Source organism: Canis aureus, chromosome 11, assembly GCF_053574225.1.
Source record: "Canis aureus isolate CA01 chromosome 11, VMU_Caureus_v.1.0, whole genome shotgun sequence".
In the NCBI taxonomy this organism is placed as follows: Eukaryota; Metazoa; Chordata; class Mammalia; order Carnivora; family Canidae; genus Canis; species Canis aureus.
In genome coordinates this window covers 48,210,252-48,229,794 of record NC_135621.1, presented here as the reverse complement: position 1 = coordinate 48,229,794, position 19,543 = coordinate 48,210,252, and the positions used below count along the sequence as shown (strand labels likewise).

General features: G+C 45.6%; 2 long non-coding RNA genes and 1 other non-coding gene across 3 annotated transcripts; 1 reads left to right on the top strand and 2 right to left on the bottom strand.

Annotated features, from left to right (window-relative positions):
- Positions 1 to 2,599: 2,599 nt before the first annotated feature.
- On the bottom strand, positions 2,600 to 2,692 carry TRNAI-UAU (transfer RNA isoleucine (anticodon UAU)). The gene is given in 2 exon segments: positions 2,600 to 2,635; positions 2,655 to 2,692. It is a non-coding gene; the product is annotated as a tRNA-Ile (tRNA).
- Positions 2,693 to 3,234: 542 nt separating this feature from the next.
- LOC144324034 (uncharacterized) lies at positions 3,235 to 10,119 on the top strand. Its single transcript, XR_013389409.1, has 2 exons — positions 3,235 to 4,111; positions 4,569 to 10,119. It is a non-coding gene; the product is annotated as an uncharacterized LOC144324034 (long non-coding RNA).
- On the bottom strand, positions 9,986 to 18,725 carry LOC144324035 (uncharacterized). Its single transcript, XR_013389410.1, has 2 exons — positions 18,497 to 18,725; positions 9,986 to 15,828 (listed from the first exon to the last, which is right to left on the bottom strand). It is a non-coding gene; the product is annotated as an uncharacterized LOC144324035 (long non-coding RNA).
- Between the last annotated feature and the right edge of the window lie 818 nt (positions 18,726 to 19,543).

Genomic DNA, 19,543 nt, shown 5'->3' with positions numbered 1-19,543 from the left:
CTATCACAATCTTAAAAAATTCAATCAAAGTCACATTAAGAGGTTGGACTACAAATCTACCAGTAGTCTGGTTTTTTTTTTTTTTTTTTTTTTTTTTGACCCATTACTGATTTCCTAGAAGGGGATTTCTAGAGCAAATAGAGAAAGGGCAACTAATTTCACTTCCTTCCTTCCCACCTCACCATTTAACCAGAAAATAGGTCCCCAACCACCACTGTTCCAGCAATACCCAAGAGGGACAGAAACAATATTTAAGACAAAGTTCTAACCTTGAGAGTTGACAGAAAGTAGAATGGGTTGCCTTATGAAAAAAAAAAAGACATTTTGATACCAGAAATTTTCAAATGGGAGCTGGGGTTTTGTATAAGGGATTTTTTTTTTTTTTTTTTTTTTCTGAGCGGCACACAGAGCGGCAGAGAAATGGGCAAAGAGAGAAGAAGCAGACTCCCTGTGGCAAGCCTGATGCATGACTTGATCCCAAGAGCCCAGGATCACAACCCGAGCCAAAGGCAGATGCTCAACCACTGAGCCACCCAGGTGCCCCCTAAAAGGGATTCATTCTGACTTGGATGGGAAGTTAGGCAGAATGATCTTACATTCAGTTATTTCTGTCCATGTGGAGAAACTGCTGGGTGCTCAGCTCTCAGAAGTCTCTGAACAGGGATGCCTGGGTGGCTCAGCGGTTGGGTGCCTGCCTTTGGCCTGAGGCCTGATCCTGTGGTCCCAGGGTTGAGTCTCGCATTGGGCTCCCTGCACGGAGCCTGCTTCTCCCTCTGCCTGTGTCTCTGCCTCTCTCTCTGTCTTTCACGAATAAATAAATAAAATCTTAAAAAAAAAAAGTCTCTGAACAGTTCTTGCAGTGAGTACCCTCAAAGAGTCAGAAATATACACGTGGCCAGTCTGATCCTTTTTATGCTTTGTATATTTTAAAATTAATTCCCTTTTAAAAAACACTTTTCAGCAAGTGTTCCTATAAAAATGCCAACCTTTTCACCATTGTCCAAAAAGGAAGAGAATTCATACGATGGTGTATTAATTACCTTATAAAAAGAAATCAGGTACTGATACAGGGTAGGACATGGTGAATCTTGAAAGCATTAAATGGACAAAGGACCACAGGTTCTATGATTACAGTACAACTTCCTTCAAAATTGAAATCAGTCTTCTCAGACTGCTGCTGCTGCTCTATCAAGTAGGTTTATGTAATATTCTGAATCCTTTATTGTTATTTCAACAGTGGTCATAGCATCCTTACCAGGAGTAGATTTTTACCAGGACTTCCATATGAAAGTCCACAGTACGGAAATGTATAGAGATAGAAAGTAGATTCCTGATTGCTTAGGGCAAGAGTGGGGAGCTAGGGCAGTGACAGCTCCAGGAAATGGGGTTTCTTACTGAGGTGCTGAAAATGTTCTAAAATTGACCCTGGTAATGGTTACACACCTCGGTGAATATACTAAAATCCATTGAATTATATACTTTAAAATGGTATGCAAATTATTTCTTAAAACTTTTTAATGTAAGCAACTATTATTATTATTATTATTATTATTATTATTATTATTATTATATAGATACTTGTCTCCAGGCCTAGGCTAGATTTCCCACCATCTGCTGAGGATGAATGCGCCTGTGAGCAAAAGGCCCTCCCTGGGAGGGGCCTGGCCCTGGGTTAGGGGCGTTAGGTGAGGAGGGCAGACTTTCTGGCATTGCAGTGGGCGTGGGGCTCTCCATCCCATTCCAGGTAGTATTTCCATCCCAGGATTTAACTACCAACCTGTCCATAAAAGCAGCAGAAACCGCTCTTCGGGGAGAACGCGTGTGGGACGACTGTCACCCGACTAAACTTGTTCCCTGCTCCGCCCACACCTCTGCGGATGTGGGGCACCCATCCCACCCCAAGGCAAAGCAGCCCCCGCGCTTCGGAGGAGTGTTTCCGTGCTGGCTGCAAAAACCAGATGTCCTGTCCGTCCGGGAGGACTTCTGAAGCTGGCATCGGTGGACGCATGAAAGGACACCCCTAGAAAACGTCTGCTCCCGGGCCGCCCGGCCCGCGCTAGTGCAGACTGACGGCGGGGAGAGGGGCGCGCCCAGGGCACGTTTCCCCAACTCTGCCCGCCCGCCCCGGAGGCCTGTGTGCCCGGGGACGCGGGGAGGCCCGCGGTCTCGGGGTGTCTGCAGCTGCTCCACCTCCGTCCCGCGCTGAGCCCCTGGCCCACGCGGCAGGAGGGGTCGCCGGCTCGCACGACGCCTCCCCCTCCCCCCCGCCGCGCCCCAACCCCTACGGCGCGGCGCCCCGGGCTCTCCCCTCCACACTGCCGGGACCGTGGCGGGGACTGGGTGCCGTTAAAGGAGAGGCCGGGGAAGAGGAGCAGGAGGAAGCGGTTACGCAGATGGCCCGACTCGCGCGGCTGGGTGGTGCGTGGGGGCAACAAGTCGCTCGCACCGCGGGTAAGAAGCTCCAGGGCGAGCCGCTCCCTGCCGGCGGCCGAGCGACCAGCGCACGCAGGCAGCGACGCGAGCTGCGCCGGCTAAAGAGAGACCAACCGGTGCCTTCGGGCGAGGAGATAAAAGGGGGCGGCGGTGTCCAAAAGGGTCGTGCTCCAGGTGAGGCTCGAACTCACAACCTCGGCATTGCTCTGCATGTACTGCTGTATAAGTACCGCGCGCTAACCGATTGCGCCACTGGAGCTCCGCTGAGCCGGCCTCGCGATGGCTCTATCAGGGTTCACCCAGGCCCGGTGCGGGCTCCGGCGGAGCATGCGCACTCGCGGCTCGCGGCTCCCGGCTCCGCGGCGTGGGCTCCGGCCGCGAGTCGGCGGCAGCGGCGGGCGCCGCGGCCCGGGGGGCGCGAGCGGGGGGCCCCGCGGGGGTCTCCCCCGGGGACGGAGGGCAGGTTGGCGGGGCCGCGCCCGACAGGCCACCGGGCCGTTGGGGGGCGCGCGGTCCGCCCTCCCGGCAGCGCGGGAGGAGGAGCCGCGGCCGCCGCGCCGGCTCCTCCCGGGAGTTTCCGTCCGCGAGCGGGCGCCGCGGGAGCCGGCGGGGGGCGGGCGGGCGCAGGGCAGGGGCCGCTTCCCGGGGCCCGCGGGACCCGCCGCCCTGCAGGCCCGGGAGCGGTCGGCGGGGAGCCGGGCGGCCCCGGGCGGGGGCGGGGGCGGGGCGGGGCGGGGCCTCGGCCTCCCAGCCCGGCCCGCCCCGCCCCGAGGTGCCAGGCACCAGCGCGTCCCCGAGGCCGCGGCGGCCGAGGCCGTTCTGGGGGACGGGACCGTAGCCAGCACCTGCGGCAGGTGCAGACTCAGCCCGCGGGCTTTGCTGGGCCACTACACGTTTGTCTTCGTTTTAAAACGAGTTCCCCGTATTTAAAAATCAAGAGGTTTGGATACCCATTTCTTAAAAAAATAATAATAATAATAATAATATTGTCACACTGTACCTAGAGCCCAATTATAACTGTCCGGTGCCCTAGGCACTTTAGTCTTCCTGGACCCCTTCCTTCATTTAAAAAAAAAAAATTTAATGGCATTTTATTACGGCAAAATAAAAATATATATAATTCAGGCTGGGTTTATTGTTACAATATTATTTTTCCTTCTGGTTTCAAAAGAATTTAAAATGTGAGCATTTTGACGGGCTCTAGACACTGTGCCTGCTGTACCTCGTTGGTAACTCCGCGGGACACCCGCGTCCCCCGGGGAGGTTAGCTGCAGCCACCTGCACAAAGTAGACACCACCCTCCCTGTGTCTTCCTCCAGGGTTGCCACCCTGGATTGTCTGCTGGGCCCCTGTTGGCATGTTGGTCACCCCGTTTGGTTGACCGGAGCCGGAAGAACAAACAACAGAACGCTGTGATAATAGGCTGGGGGAACTGCTATGAGCAAGGGATGGGAGACAGAATAAAGATCACGTATGTAGTCACTCTGAGGGTGACTGCTCAGTCACAGCTTGTGATAGGGCGACCGTGCCAAACGGTAGGATTGCATAGAGGCTTCAAATTCAAGCGGAATCAATCGGACTGACCGGGCAGACCATGAAGAGGCAGTAACAGGCCCCTGCCTTGGTGCTGGTAGGAAGCTCAGGGCCCTGTGCCTGCTGGGTTATCCGCCCAGAGGAGGTAAGTGAGGTGCTCCAGATAGTTTTGAACAAGAGCAAGAGCTCAGAAAGGGGGATGGTCAACACAGCTGCAGGATCCCATGAGGCACCAGGCCGGCGGTGGGATGCAGAGTTGTTTACAACACAGCAGGATTAGGGCTTCTTGGAGCATGCCTGGCCAAGTCCAGGGTACATCCAGGACAGCAGAGAGTGAGACTTTGAAATAAATAAGTTGGAACAGGCTGTGAAGGTAATTGCATGGTTTCCCTGAGGTGGGAATGCTTTTTTAAAAATTTTAAATTTTATCTGTTTATTTTTAAAGGTTTTTTTCTTTTAAGATTTTTTTTTTTTTTTTTTTTTTTACTAGATTGCCAATTTGTTACAACAGGATACAACTCAGGAACAGCCAGGTGGAAGAGATAAATAGGGCAGAGTGTGGGGAAATAAGTAACCTTATTTTTAAATAATTTCTACACCAGGTGTGGGGCTTGAACTCACAACCCCAAGATCAAGACTTGCATGCTGCACCATTGGAGCCAGCCAGGCGCCCCAGATTTTGAATTTTAAATTGAAAAGGGTTAATTTCCTGGGAAACAAAGTAAGTCATGGACCTATATGTAGTGTCTTCTCAAATCCAGTAGTATCTGCAGAGTCTGCTCTTCCGGCCTCCAAGTCCCTCAGGGAGAGCACACCTGGTAAACCCTGAGCAGCAACGTTGGCCTCCACCTTGCCTCTCACTTCTATCCTGGATCTCTTCTTTTGTTGGTTCAGCAGATATTAACTGATCCTGGTTGCATGGGAGGGGAAGACAGCACCCCCTATGGACTTTGGAAACTAAAATAGCTTAATCCCCAAGGAGAGTGGGGCTGGGAAGGAAGCATCTAGTAAAGGCAGTGCAGAACGTGGAGGGGGGGGGCAGTGTCAGGATGTCTGCTACCCGAGAGATTTTTCCAGCAAGAAGTCTCTAGAGAGCTTCAAATCACTTAAACTCCACAGACTGACTCTGAAGAGCCATGAATTAAGAGTCTGACCCATGACCCTCCCTGGTTGTGTGACCTTAAGTAAATCTCTTACCCTCTCTGGACCTCAGTTTCCTTCATAATCTAGGGTATCTAGGGGCACCTGAGTGGCTCAATGGTTGAGCATCTGCCTTTGGCTCAGGTCATGATCCTGGCATTCCCGGATCGAGTCCGCATCGGGCTCCCCACAGGGAGCCTGCTTCTCCTTCTGCCTAGGTCTCTGCCTCTCTCAGTGTGCCTCTCATGAATAAATAAATAAATAAGATCTTTAAAAAAAAAAAAAATCTAGGGGATCTAGACCAAATAAGAGCTTTCCCGCCTATCTCGATTGGAGAACTCTTTTTATCATGTATATACTTCCCAACACCTTGAGATTATTAATCATTTAATAATTTTTGTGATGTATATGTTATTTTTAAAATAAAATTCTAAAAAAGTAAAATACAAAACATTTGATATGTATGTATAACTTTTTTTTAGTTTTTATTTATTTATTCACGAGAGACACAGAGAAGGCAGGCTCTCTGTAGGGAACTAATGTGGAACTCTATCCCAGGACCCCGGGATCGTGACCTGAGCCAAAGGCAGATGCTCAACCACTGAGCCACCCAGGTGCTCCTGTGTAACTTTAAAGCAATCTCAAGTAATGCCTACAGTATAAAGGCTAGTCTCAACCTATTTCCATTTGCCATGTAGTTGCAAAATAGATTTACCTTATTTATGTAAGGGAAAATCATGCTTTGTTAACAAATAACTTTCTAGAAGTGTTTATTTAAATTCCAGTTAGTTAATATACAGAGTAATACTAGTTTCAGGTGTACTACCACCAGTAGTTAAGGTTCTGTTTCTTGGTTTACCTCTCTCTCTCCTCTCTTTTTTTTCCCCCCTTTGCTTGTTTTGTTTCTTAAGTTCCACATATGCATAAAATCATATGGTATTTGGCTTTCTCTGACTGATTTATTTAACTTAGCATAATACTCTCTGACTCCATCCATGCCGTTGCAAATAGCAAAAAGATTTCATTCTTTTTTATGGCTGAGTAATATTCTGTCATAAATATACACTACTCTTCTTTACCCATTCATCAGTCAATAGGCTGTTCCATAATTTGGCTATTGTAGATAATACTGCTATAAACATCAGGGTACATGTATCCCTTTGAATTAGTATTTTTATTTTCTTTGGGTAAATATCTAGGAGTGCAACTGCTGAATCATAGGGTAGTTCAATTTTTAACTTTTTGAGGAACCTCCATACTGTTCTCCAGAGTGGCTACACTAGTTAGCATTCCCACCAACAGTGCTGTTTAGCAAATAACTTTTAAAAGAACATTTATATTTAATACTGGGACAAATGTATATTAAAATATGAAATTTAATGACTCAGCATCAAAAACAGACAAAAACTGCTTTTCTAAATGAATGTTTGGAATTTATGCTTCTTGCACTTTAAGAAAATGCGTTTATTTTTATTACTTTCATGTTTTTGTGTCCAAACAATGAGATAAAACATACAGGTTCAGGCTACTATATACAAGCACCACTCTGCAAATATTATGAAGTGGGTCTGGCTCGTGTTTATTCCTAATAATGAAAGACTGTATTGGATAGAATGGTCACTCTATTTTCTTTTTTGGCTTTGGTTTCTGACATAGAAGAGATATCAGGATGAGCCAGATAAACATTTTAATCAGCTGGATGCAATGTGCATGTCTAGCAAATGAAGATCATCTTGAGTCATATTGTAGAGTTTTCATGTTATGGTCTTCATTTGCTTTATTTCAGCAAACTTTTCACATTTTTTATTTTTAGCCAGCATTCCAATATAAGCGTATACTAATCAGTATAGGACTAAAAAAAAAATTGCCATGGAGTAGTCAAAACTCACATAGAAAAAAAAAAAAAAGAAAGAAAGAAAAAAAAACCTCACATAGGATCCATGGGAGTGGCTGAGTCATATGCACACATCTGCAGGTGCTGGGAGGTTCCCAGTGATCCCATTTTCGTGGGGCAAGAGATTGTCTGAAGAATTACTTATTTTAAAAAAAGATTTATTTATTCATTTGTAAGAGAGAGAGAGTGCATGCAGGCATGAGCTGGAGGGAGAGGCGGAGGGAGAGGGAGAAGCAGACTCCCTGCTGAGCAGGGAGCCCACTCAACCCAGGGCTGGATCCCAGGGCCCTGGGGTCACAGACCAAGCCAAAAGCAGACACTTAACCAACTGAGCTACCCAGGCGCCCCCAAGGAATTACTTTAATTACTTTTTTCAAATTAGAAATTTAGAAGATGCGCTGCCACCAGTAACAGTGCAGACCACCTTGAATGCCTTCCAGAACCCCTGAGATCAGGGAGCTTCTGAGATCCCCTCTTATGCTAATTAGCCCACAGTCCTCTCCAGCACCACGTGGGGAAATGGCCCTTTATTTTCCCTTAGGGGAGAAAGAAGTGTGGGTCCCATGGCCCAACCTCTAGGACAGTGTGATGCAGACTGAACTGAATACACACAGGAGGGAGCCGGGTAATTTGGGGAACCACAGATCCCTTCACTGGATTGAAGCTGAAGTGAAGACCTGATAAGAGCCCAGTAGATGAGAAGAAACTTAAAAGACTGCTAACCCCAACACTGGTAAGCGTGTGACACATGGACACTGTTTTTGTTTTTGAGACAGTTCAACAGAATCTCTCCAATGCATACATCTTTGACGCAGCAGTTCTGCCTCTAGGAATCTGTCCTCTAGAGACACTGATACATGGGAACAAATATACCATATTTCACTAATTCTAAGATGCCCTATACTGAGAAATATTATTTTATGTACCATTAATAAGAAATGCTGCCATTTTAACTATGATGCCGTGTTTTCATATTACGTAGACGTTTTATTATAAACTTAAAAATGAACTTATTTAAACTCAGACATTTTAAAAAATCACGTATTACCCTTGAGAAGTACTGCTCTCTGCCCAGCTTTTCTGCCTCTTGGTTCCTCCCACTTACCTGTGGGCCAACGCATCAGGGAGGAAAGCCACTCAGGGTGTCACACTCACCTCTGCACTTCTCCCTGAATTGTGGCTCCTCAACACAGGACTGCCTCCGTAGCTCTTCATTGCCTTCAAGCAGATGTGTGTGTGTGTGTGTGTGTGTGTGTGTGTGTGTGTGTATTGTACTTCTAGCCACTATCAGTGGGAGTAGCTTGATAGAAAACTGTACGGCAAGAGTTAGCTCCCCTTAATTCATCCTCCAAACAGGGACATTGCTGAGAGTGAGAGGGGGCACTGCCAGTGACACTGATCAAGGACCATAACTCGTGACTGTCATGAACAGCCAAAACACATGGCAACCCTAATCCTAGCCTCCTTTGCACTGCTATAAATACATAAACCATAAATAAAGAATAGACCCTTGGCTTCCTTCCTATGACATATCTAAAGAAAGCACCAAACCCTGGCTGGACCTGCACACCATCTGATGACCTGAAAGTATAGATTTCTGGGAATTGAAACAGACAACACCTGGGCAAACGCTTTTCTCAAGATGTCAGGACCAGGCAACAGGTCCATTGCCTCTCCTCTTTTGTGGAAAGAAAATGCCTTTATCTACATTTCCCAATCTCTTGGGGGGGGGGGAAGGAGGAAATCTTTGATTATGACCTTTTCCGAAACCATGGCGTTATGATGCTGTGAGTATTTCTGAAGGGTTACAAGATTCAGAATTCACAAAAGTCTTTTATCTGAACTATTAACTAGCACTGGATTCTTCTCCAAGTTTATGGTTTCTGAATCTGCAACTTTACAGACTATTATTGATAACACACATGGTTCTAAACAGTTCTTTTGAGGTAACAATAGTTTTTCTTTCAGCTATCTTAGAAGTTTTGCTATTCTTGCAAAAAAAAAAAAATTTCATGAACTGTTCTTCCTGTTTATGTGTGTGCTGTATCTTCCCAGATGTCCTCTGTTATTTCATTCCAGGCACTCCTATAGTATTTCACTATTTTGCCTCCTAGCCACCTTAAGAGACTTCCAGGAGGTGCACATGACTTTGGGTCAATAAATATTTTAAAACCAACATACAGTTTGGAATTGTCATGTTGCTTTTGGTTCTATACTTGTCTATCAATCTTTTTGCCAGAAGGAGGTGCCCAATACAATGATGCTGAAGATCCAGACTTGCAATGAGAAGTGCCTGAGAGCTTCCTTCTAACGCTCACTGTTGTTCCAAGGTGGCTTAAGTGGTTTTCAACTGCTAGGCACTTTCCTTTCAATGTTAGACATGACAACCAGGAAAGGCTCTTCTTGGTTATGTGAGAGGGGGAAAAAACACTAAATATAAAGGACCTATTGATTAGTGATGCTTTCAAGAAAAATCAGAAGGGCAACATAGTAACTGGAAAACCTCACTAAAATGAAGTTGGAAGATTCCAGCAGGGGGACCTCTCACACCCACTACTCATAGTCAACTGCAGACCCAACAGGAAGAGATGGACTTGACCTTGCATACTACTCTACTACTACAGCCAGAGGACTTTTAGTTTATAACAGCTTCTCCAACTTACTCCTTTCCTCTTTTTTTTAAAAAAAAAAGATTTTATTTATTTATTCATGAAAGACACAGAGAAAGAGGCAGAGATATAGGCAGAGGGAGAAGCAGGCTCCTTGCAGGAAGGCTGGTGCAGGACTCCATCCCAGGACCCCAGGATCATGACCTGAGCCAAAGGTAGATGCTCAACCACTGAGCCACCCAGGTGCCTCTACACCTTTCCTCCTTAAAAGAATGCACCCCTCCATTGTTCCTCAGACCTGCCTATGGTTTTGTTTGGCTTGTTTGCCCTAGATTGCTATTCTCTTTTATTCCCAAGTAAATCCATCTTTTGCTGGTAAAATAAACTGGCAGTTTTTATTTGTAAGGTTAACAATACATGGTTTAGCCATTCTCCTGTTAATAGACATCTTGGGTTATTTCTTGCTTGGACCTATCATAAATAAAGCTGCTAAGAGCATTCTTGTGCACAGTATTTTGTTTTCATTTCTTTTGGGTAAATACAGGAGTGAAATTGCTGGATCAGAAGGTATTTTTGTGTATAGTTTTCATAAACGCATTTTTTATTGTAAAACTTGTAAACGTAAAATTCACCATTTTAACCATTTTTAAGTGTACAATTCAGTGGCATTAAGTACATTTACCTTGTTATGCAATCATCATCTCCAAAAGTTTTTCATTACCCCAAACTGAAAATCTGTTCCCCTTTTAAAAAATACTTCTTCATTCCCCTCCCCTCGGCGCCTAGTAACTATTATTCTACCTTCTATCTCTATAAATTTGACTATTCTAGTTACCTCATAAATGGAATAATACAATATTTGTCCTTTTGTGTCTGGGTTCAGTTAGCATACTGTTTTCAAGGTTTATATTACAGCATGTGTCAAGATTTCATCCCTTATATTAGTATAATATTCATATATGAATATTATATTAGTATAATATAATATAGAATATTAGTATAATATTCATATATACATGCCACATTAAGTTTATTCATTCATCAGTCAATGGACACTCAGGTTGCTTCCACCTTTTGGCTGTTGCAAATAATGCTACTATGGACAGAGGTATACAGATATCTGTTTGAGTTCCTGCTTTCACTTTTGGATCTGTACTCAGAAGTGGAATTGCTGGATTATATGAGAATTTTGTTGAACTTCTTTATATGATAATTCTGTTGAACTATACTGTTTTTCTCAGCAGTTGCACCATTTACATTGCCACTTGTAATGCACAAGAGTTGCAATTTCTCCACATCTTCACCAATGCATATTTTCTCTTTGGGGGTTTTTTAGTAATAGTTATTCCAATGGAGATGAAGTAGTACCTCATGTGGTTTTGATTTGCTTTTCCCAACTTAGTGGTGGTGAGCATCTTGTCATGTCCTGATTGGCCATTTGTATATCCTTGGAGAAATGTCTTCAAATCTTCTGCCCTTTGCTTTTTTTTTAATATTTTATTTATTTATTCATGAGAGACACAGAGAGAGAGAGGCAGAGACACAGGCAGAGGGAGAAGCAGGCTCCTTGCAGGGAGTCCGACATGGGACTCGATCCCAGGTTTCCAAGATCACGCCCTAGGCTGAAGGCGGCGCTAAACCGCTGAGCCACCCGGGCTGCCCTTCTGCCCCTTTCTTGATTAGATTTTTAAGGTTTTGTTATTGAGTTTTAGGATTTCTTTATATATTCCAGATATTAACCCCTTACTAGATATAGGATTTGCAATAATCTCTTCCATTTTTGTTTTCACTTTCTTGATAGTGAACTTGGTGTGCAAAAGTTTTTAACTTTGATGAAGTTCTGTATTTTTTTAAAGATTTTATTTATTTATTTATTCACGAGAGACACAAAGAGAGAGGCAGAGACATAAGCAGAGGGAGAAGCCGGCTCCCTGCGGGGAGCCTGATACGGGACTCCATCCCAGGACCCCTGGCTCACGACCTGAGCCAAAGGCAGATGCTCAACTACTGAGCCACCCAGGTGCCCTGATGAAGTTCTGTATTTTATAAGAAACTGCCAGACCAAAAAAAAAAAAGAAATAAAAAAAAACTGCCAGACCCTTATTTCCAAAGTAGTCGTGCCATTTTATACTCCCACCAGCGATGCTGAGCATTCCAATTGCTCTACATCTTTTTCAACACTTGGTATTGTCTAATTCATTCATTCTTTAATCTAATTCATTCTACTGGGTATGTAATAATATCTCATTGTAGATTTAATTTGTATATCCCTGATGACTAATGCTGTTGAGCATTTTTGATGTACCTATTGGCTATTTGTATATCTTTGTTCAAATCTTTCACCCATTATTTTGTTGGCTTTTTTTGGGGGGGGGGGAGGTTGGGGTCTTTCTGACTAAGTTGTAGGAGTGACTGATATTTCTCAGTTTCTCCATCTGCAGATAGCAGGCATGAATTCCACCAGGACACAAGAAATGCCTAGGTTAGCCACCATCCACAGTGCCCTGGATTCATAAGAGCCCCACTCTCATTCAAGGCATGTAAGATCCATGCCAGGAAAAATTAAGGGAATGCCACAGGATGCTGGGGGGTGGAGGGGTGAAGTGGTGGGGAGTGTCTACCAATGATTTAAAGGGGGTAGTGTTCAGTGGCCCCTGGCAAAGAGAAGCTGTAGAATATCTCAATGGGAGAGAGGAGAGAGGAAAGTATAGGAGAGAGCCCACTGGCCCTGGAGCCAGAGAAAATGGAAATGTAGCAGATATATGAGCTAAACTGAAAGCAGAGCTAACCTATGAATGTCTCCCCAAGGACCTTCCACCTGTGAGGTGACAGGAGACATAAACTTCCTGTTCTATTTACAGAGAGCCCCAGAAAGCAAACAGTAACCACAGTGTAGATGAAGGGATTTCTCCTTGGCTGCCCTACTCTGCCGTGTTCTGTCCAGTAGGTCTCAGCTGCTCCATCCCAGGGCCAACAGCCAATTGTGATAACATCAGAGAGGCAACATATTGGAGGGCCAAACACTTTATTTGATGCCTTGATCTTAGGATCTAACCCTCCCTAGGTTGCAAATCATAACTATAAATAACTTTTTTAAGAGAGAGAAGTAAGGGAGGGGCAGAAGGAGAGGGAGAGAGAGAATCTTAAGCAGGATCCACACAATGCAAAGCCTGATACAGGGCTTGATCTCACAACCCTAAGATCATGACCTGAGTCAAAACCAAGAGTTGGACGCTTAACCAACTGAGCCACCCAGGAGCCCCAACAAATCTTTTAATATCTAAAATTAAGCATATAAAAATATACCAGTCAAGAGACAGAAACCATGCCAGTCTTGACAAAGACTCTACTACAGAGAACTGTTAGCTAGGTTTAAAGTTAACTAGGTAACTGAAAAGGAAAAAAAAAAGAGTTCTGCAGTATCACAGACACCATAGCAGCTGGAAGAAGCAGCTACCACCCATGGGGCTGAGGGCACCAAAGAAGAAACAATTACTGGGGTGCCTGGGTGGCTCAGTGGTTGAGTGGTCTGTCTTTGGCTCAGGTCATGATCCTGGGGTCCCGGAATCGAGTCCCCATCAGGGTCCTTGCAGGGAGCCTGCTTCTCCCTCTGCCTATGTCTCTGCCTCTCTCTCTGTGTCTCTCATGAATAAATAAATAAAATCGTTTAAAAAAAAAAAAGAACAATTACTAAAACTTGGAAGGTGGGGGAGGACTTGTGCAGACTTGAAACTCTGACCTCCAAAGGGGGCACACCAGCTTCTACTGTTGGTATCTCTCTCTGATGGGGGTCTCTTCAAAGCTGATACTTCAAGAACTGCCAGTTGTAGAGGACAGGACAAGGAAGCTGAGGGAAGGACCCGGGGTGTGGAGCTCAGGAGCCACCGGCAAGCAGAGCACAGACAGAAAGCAATCAGTGAGGAGCCAGCCCCCGCTTCGCCCATCCCCATCCTTGCACACTCCCCTCCTTACCTCCATCTCGCAGGGCCTAACAGAACCAGCTGGGAAGCAACAATGGAGTTTGCAGCATCCCGGCCCGTGCATCATAACGCAGAATGTAAACAATGGGTTTGGAGCTGAGAGACAATAATTTAATAACTGGCGCAAAGGGCTTAATATCGCACAGAACGCAGTAACCCTGCAGGCAAACAGAAACATTTTGAGAACAACCCAACCATCCTCTGTTCACCCAGAAAGACAAGGGTTATCTTAAGAGCAAAACAGACCAAAGGTCCAAGCATCTGCCATATTGATTTCCTTCTGTTACTCCCTGTGGTGGTTCTAGCTCAGTGGTTCCCAAGCTTTCATGTCTAAGAATTACTGCATATTGTACTTTATGAGTGACATAAAGAATGTTCTAATTTGATTTTAACCATATGCAACTTTTGCAACCTTACTAGCTTTATTTTTTTAATTTTTTTTCAAGATTTTATTTATTTATTCATGAAAGACAGACAGAGAGAGAGGCAGAGACACAGGCAGAGGGAGAAGCAGGCTCCATGCAGGGAGCCCAACATGGGACTCGATCCCGGGTCTCCAGGATCAAGCCCTGGGCTGAAGACGGCACTAAACCGCTGAGCCACCTGGGCTGCCCCTCTTACTAGCTTTAGAACCAAATGCTCCCCAACATCACAATACCCCAGCCCCACTGGAGTGGATCAGAGGCAGAACTCTTTAAGAAGAAATAGTATAGGGGTGCCTGGGTGGCTCAGTAGTGAACATCTGCTTTTGGCTCAAGGTGTGATCCTGGGGTCCTGGGATGGAGTCCTGCATCGGGCTCCCCAGAGGGAGCCTGCTTCTCCCTCTGCCTATGTCTCTGCCTCCTTCTCTGTGTCTCTCATGAATAAATAAATAAAATCTTTTTAAAAAGTATTTGTAAATAAAAATATGAAACCATTGAAATTTAAAACTCAGTAGAGGGGCTGAACCATAGAATACTTTAACTGAATAGAAAAACAGTAAACTGAAAGACTAGGCAAAAGAATATTCCCAGAATGCAGGACAAAGGGAAATGAGGAAAAGAAAGAAAAGTTCAACAACATGCAGATAAGATCTAAAAATTCTAGCGTTCATCAAAAAATTTTTCAGAAGTTGATAATAGAACAGATGAGAAACAATTTTATAAAAGCCAAGAATTTCCCAGATCTGAAGAAAGACACACAGACACACACAAACACACAAAGAATAATTCCCCAAAAATGTTTGGACTATAAAAAGCAATCACAAGTTAATAGGTTATGAAAACATATTAACATATTAACATCTAAGTATTGCCTGTATAAAATTTTTAAATTATAATCTAAACAAAATCAACATGGAAGTTGCCAGTAGGGAATTCCAGAAGGAAGTTAAAACTTGCCCAGATTTCTTTGTTCTTGCCTTAGGTTCTGGGGGGGGGGCGGGGGATATAGATGCTATTTAACAATACATATTATTAGAAATCTACAAATTTAGATAAATGCATGTATTTAAAGAATAACCCCCAGATATATAGGAATAGGGTGTCAAAGGAAAAATCGATGAAAGAAAATGTCATCAAAAGCCGGGTGTCATGGACATGACTACCTCCCAAGAATTATTTCCTACCTCCTATCTGAATTTTGTGTAAGGATCCCACCCCTTCCCCCTGGCCACAGACTTTGAGGGAAGCCAACTCCACCGGCAGCTTCAAGTACAAATCTTAATTTGACTAAATCAGAGTAGCCCACTCCCTTTGCCCCAATAACTAGTTCAAGTATGGTCATGTGAGCCTCAGATTGCCAGTAAGCACACCTGGTTCTTACCTGGGGGCAATTTTGACCCCCAGAGACATTGGGCAATGTCTAGAGACATTTTTGGTTGTCCCGACTGGAGAAGAACTCTGGCATCTAGGGGAGAGAAACCATGGATGTGCTAAACATCCTACAATGCAAAAGAACAGCCCCCTACAAAAATTATTCAGCCCAAAATGTCAACGGTGCCAAGGTCAGGAAGTCCCGGCCGAAAGGAAAACCTATGGACACTTTACAACCCTTGACCTCTCAAAGAAGCAGCCTTGGGATAAAGCTGATGCTGCAAATAGCAGATCTGAGAGATGGAAAGAAGCAAGGTCCATGATGACACTGCTGGTCACAGGCTCATTCTCCCACTGGGTATCCAGTTACACAAGTGTTTAACTTTCCATTGGTTACGCCGCTGTTTAACTGGGGTTTCTGTTACAGCCAGGAGCATCCTGATAAACTAGGAAAGAAAGAGGAGAAAAAACAAGGAGGAGGGGTGTGTGTAGACAGAATAACACCCCATCCTCTCATCCATTCCCCTACCAAAGATGGCCACATCCTAATCCCCAGAACCTGTGACTATGTTGCCTTACTTGATGAAAGGGCCTTGTGCAGGTGTGATTATACTAAGGAGTTAGAGATGGAGGGACTATCCTGAGTTATCTGAGTGGGTCCAATGGAATCACAAAGGTTCTTAAAGGGAAAGAGGAAGGCAGGAGGGTCACAGGGAGAGTGGTGTGACAAAGAGAGCAGAGGATGGAGTGATGCCCTTTAGCAATAGAGGAAGGGCATTGCACAATGGAGGAAGGGTTCTAGAAGCTGTGAAAGGGAAGGAAAACGGGTTCTCTCCTCAAATCCCCAGAAAAAAAACCACAGCTCTGACAATACTCTGATTTTAGCTCACAATACCCATTCAGACTTCTGACGTACCGAACTGTAAGATAATAAATGTGTGTCATTGTAAGCTCCTCTAGGTTTGTAGTAATTTGTTTTAGCAACAATAAGAAACTAACACAGCATGGCAATTAGAAAACAGAAAATAAAATGTCAAGAGTATGTAAAAAAAATAGCAATAATTACACAAACATAAAAGAGTTGATCACCTTTTAAATAACAGAGGCTCTCAGACTAGAGATTTTTAAACTCCAGCTACATGCCATGGGTGCAGAAACACACTCACCTTTGAGGAGTGACAAAGTCATAATGCAAGGCGTATGGATTCGAGAAGGGAAGAAGTTATTGTGGCATTTTTTTTTTTTACACTTTATTTTTAAGTAATCTCTATACCCAACTCAGGGCTCAAACTCACAACCCTGAGATCAAGAGTCACACGCTCCACTGACTGAGCCAGCCAGGAGCCTTGTGGCATCTTTTTGATCAACTTCCAATACCTGGAAACTACACAAGCACACAAAGGTATAGCAATATTAATATCAGACAAAGTTGAAGTCAAGGTGAAAAGAAACTAAGAGGAAATCGTTCATATTGATCAAGAAACACTACAACAAGAAGGAAAATAGTCATGAGGATTTTTACATCTAACAACATAGATTCAAAATAGGTAAAGTAAAATCTGCTCAAAGAATAGGGAGAAATTGACTGGGGCTCAGGTCATGATCTTAGGGTCATGAGATTGAGCCTGTGTTCAGCTTCATGCCGGGCATGGAGCCTGCTTAAGATTCTCTCTCTCTCTCTCTCTTTCCCTCTACCACTGCCACCCCACTCACTCACTCTCTCTCATAAAAAAATAATAAGAAAATAAAAATAAGGATAATGATTATTTGGGTGACACAGCAGGTTAACCTAATAGAAACATTTAGAACTGTATTCTAGGAGAAGAATACACATTCACAAAGTTGACCGTAGGCTAAGCTGCAAAGGAAATATTAACACATCCATCCACCCAAAAATAATACCCAGGCCATCTTCATACACCACAGTGCGATAAAATTAGAAACGAAAAACAAAATGGTAGGGCAGCTGGGTGGCTCAGTCAAGCATCTGCCTTCAGCTCAGGTCAGGATCCCAGGGCCCTGGGACGGAGCCCAGATCAGGCTCCCTGCTCAGTGGGAAGCCTGCATCTCCCTCCTTGCTCTCCTTGTTTGTTCTCTCTTTCTCTTTCATGTTCTCTCTCTAATGATAAATAAAATCTTTTTTTAAAAAAAGCCAAAATGATAGCCAAATAACAACAAAAAACCAACAGCAAAAATAAACCAACCATACGTCTAGAAGTTTCAAAACAGACTTGTAAATAACTCAAGGGATAGGAGGCCCAGAGCACAGATTTCCAAGTAACCCATACAGCTCATAATCTAGCCCTTGCATTCATATAAAGCTCTCTGTTTTTAAATATTTGCTGAATTACATGAAAGTCAGAGAGGCAAAGACAGACCCAGAAGCTCAGGGAAAGGAATTGGCCGGAGCAACTGGTTCTGTCCATCTGAAAGGTTGTAGGGGTTTGACAGTTATCACCAGCCAGGTTCACCAAAGCCTAGAAGCATCTACTGAACTCAGTGATTTGGAAGGGGAGTCATTGCCATCCAGGGGAGACCAGAGCAAGGCACCAGCAGGCAGGACACGTTCTAACAAGCTCTGATCCTATAGCAGATCCTGTTTGCTTCTGATTCCACAGTGCAAATGAGCTCCTGTGAGAGGGGAGAGGTGGCTACTGCAAGGAGGTAAGGTCTAGAAACTAGAAAGAGCCCACAGATCGACAGGTAGGAGGATTCCAGCTGGCTGTGACTAGACCATGCCGTAACATTTTCCTGAACACTGGAGTCGAATAAATGGTGCCAGACACTCAAATTGAATAGGAAGACTGCCAATTGAACAGATGTGATATTTTATCCTTACAGTACAAGCCAGAGAGCATATTTGACAGTGACCATACAGCAGATTGTTTAGCCTGTGTTTAGGGTTCATCTGGATAATTCAGACCCCAACTTGTGGCCTCAATTACTCACCTTATTTGACTTCATAAATTAAAATGCAGGGTAACTATCATTTCCTTTGTACTATGTAACAGAACATCTGTTCAGCTAAGAATTTTTCTCTTTAGGTGGGAATTTGTTCATGCCTCTATCCACCCACTACCCAAGCATCCAGTTAACATCCAAAACAAACCTCACCTATCATGCATGGATGGGTCCTTGTTGCTTCAGGAGTCACTGTTTACGTCTCCTCTGGCTTACTTACAGGGGACAGACAAAGAATACCGTTAGAGTTGTTTTGGTGCCAAACAATATGCAATATTTTTGAGAAAGAAATGCTCAGGAAAAAAAAAAAAAAAAAGCTCTAAATGAATAACTAAAAAGAAAAAAAAATAACTAAAAAGAAGATGTAAAGGCGGACAAAGAGGGAAAGGCGGTGGGCGTGGAGAGGCGACTGCAGGGTCCTCCCAGCCCAGGTGGGTGGCGCTCCTCTCCCCTCCGGCCGGGCTGGGGTTTGCGCGGGAGGCGTCGGAGGGGCGGGGCAGGGGCGGGGCGGGGGCCCGCAGGGCTGCAGCGCGAGGAGCCGCACTTCCCAGACTCCGGCGCCTGGATTCCGGCGTCCGAGCCCGGCTGCTTTCCTTCCCCCGCCCCACCCGCCTCTAACACACGCGCACCTTTTCCCTAAGAATCCTGAGCCCGGGAGCCTGCGAGGAAAGCAGGTGTCAGGCCGTCTTCGCCTCCTCCGCTCCCTCCCCGCTTCTCGGGGTCTCCGACCTCACAGCGCGCCCCCGAGGGCAGGGGCCGGGGCGGGGGCCGGGGTCACGGGGCTGCAATCGCGGGCGCAGGCTTGTCCGCCCAGCCCACCCCGCACCCCGAGGCGCCCGGTTCTGCACCTGCGAGACCCGCGCCGAGTTGTCCTGTGACGTGGACCCGCCCTAGGACCCGCCCTAGGACCCGCCGGAGCTCGGACAGCGCCGGCGCCGCGTGGGTGCCGCCACCGGGAAGCCGAGAGGGTCCGCGGGCCCCGCGCCCCGCCCCGCCCCGCCCCGTCCCGGGCCTTCCCGGCTCGCGGCTCCTCCCAGACCCGGGGCGCACGGGGCTGCGGCCGTCGGGGCCGTGGGGGCCGTGGGGGCCGCTGTGCAACCCCGGCGTGGCTGCGCAGACATTCCGGGTTCTCGGGTGGGGACGCCGAGGCTTCCATCCCGGCCGCGCTCCCGTCCCGGGGGCTCGGGGCTCCAAACCCGC